The sequence below is a fragment of the Trachymyrmex cornetzi genome, unplaced genomic scaffold (genome assembly GCF_001594075.2).
Source record: "Trachymyrmex cornetzi isolate Tcor2-1 unplaced genomic scaffold, Tcor1.1 scaffold78, whole genome shotgun sequence".
NCBI classification, from domain to species: Eukaryota; Metazoa; Arthropoda; class Insecta; order Hymenoptera; family Formicidae; genus Trachymyrmex; species Trachymyrmex cornetzi.
In genome coordinates, this window is record NW_017300113.1 from 373,853 (window position 1) to 375,496 (window position 1,644).

The following is a 1,644-nucleotide window of genomic DNA, read 5'->3' on the forward strand; positions in this document are numbered from 1 at the left end:
AAGATTATACCGGTGCGTTTTATACGGAATTAAATTTTACGTATGAAAATCCATGTTACATTATACAAGGATTGAAATTCCTACAATTTATATTTATAATAAATTCACGATTCCGAAGTTGTATATATATATGAAAATGATATCTACATTTGTTTCCTCCCATAATTTTACAAATATGAGAGATTATGAGTTAAAATGCCGCGAATACGTTACTCGTAATTCCTAATATTTAGCTTAGAGTTACAGGGTTGAATCAGTACGTTAAACTAATGAAATTTAAGCTTCTAAACTTTCCACAAAATATTTTTGTTTGATACATCCATATCTACAATTTTTTCTAATTCTTTCTAATTCTTTTATATCTTTTAACTTATCTATCAAATAAACAATAAGAATAATAAATGAATATTTTTGCACAACAATACAATAATTATAATAGTGAGAGACAAGTAGTCGAGCAAAACAATTAGATGTATAATTAATAAATTAATATATATTTAAGTATAAAAACATCGTAAACGTTTCGACTCACAAAGTCTTCCTCAATACAATATAAATTTGAGCTTACTTATAATCTAATTATAATAATAATATAATGTAAGGAAAATTTTAATTAGATTATAAACAAGCTCAAATTTATATTGTATTGAGGAAGACTTTGGAGTCGAAATATTTACAATGTTTTTATACTTAAATATATATTAATTTATTAATTATACATCTAATTTTTTTGCTCGTTTACTGGGTTATCTATTAAAATTATGTTACTTAAAACAATTGAGGAATTATTTTTCTCTAAACAATATTTTATAACTCAATATAGCTAAAACACAGCTAAAATATCGTACATTTATTAAATAATGACATCTACCTTATTTATTAAATAAAACGGACATCTAAGGAAGTAATTCGTTAAATGTTATATAAGTAATTCATTAAATCGAAAATGTGAAAGATCACCATTCATCTTCAAGAGTGAAGAGGTGAGCTCTCTCGCGTTTGGTGGCTGAAAAGCAGTCAAAGCATCGCGACATTGCGTACGGAAAAGTGGAAAGTGGCTGATTAATTGTCGATGAGGAGAGAGACAGGGGGAGAGAGGGAGAGGGAGAGGGAGAGGGAGAGAGAGAGTAAGAGAGAGAGCAGAGAGTAAGAGAGGAATGACAAGAGGAGAACGGAAGCGGAGGAGCGCGCCTGCGCGTCCTTCTCGCGAACGCTTGTTATGGAGGCCTCAGTCTCGGCTCGCCTGGGCAGTAGGCAACACGGCCGACGCCGAAGCACCGCGCCAAGTATCCGACCGGGGAGCCCCGGGGACGTTCTAAAGATAGAAAAGCGCGCGCCGTCGATGCGCTTCGCGCCGCGCTACCACGAGAAGAAGCGCGTCTCTCCGCGCGACGACGCGGCGACGCGGGCTTCCATCGTGCGACAACGATGAGGAGGTATCGCGCGTGACACGGAGGCACTGAAGCGAACGATCGAACGCGACGATCGAGGACGCGCGCGGTGTTAAGGAACGAATAAGGACGCCTCGACGAGGACGTCTTGAGAGCGCGGATCTCTGGTATCGCGAACGGTGTTATGTATATGTGTAGCGCGAGGAAACGCGGGATGACAGACGCGCGAATCGATCGCGCGAGGCGACACGCG

The 1,644-nt window shown here is 38.3% G+C and overlaps 1 protein-coding gene across 1 annotated transcript in view; it reads left to right on the forward strand.

Annotated features, from left to right (window-relative positions):
• The first annotated feature begins 1,256 nt into the window (after positions 1-1,256).
• LOC108768320 (neuroglobin) overlaps positions 1,257-1,644 on the forward strand; it is a 35,821-nt gene continuing 35,433 nt past the window's right edge. Inside the window, exon 1 of the mRNA XM_018518707.1 lies at positions 1,257-1,558. The gene's annotated coding sequence lies outside the window, so the exon portion shown is untranslated. The remainder of the gene's footprint in view (positions 1,559-1,644) is intronic.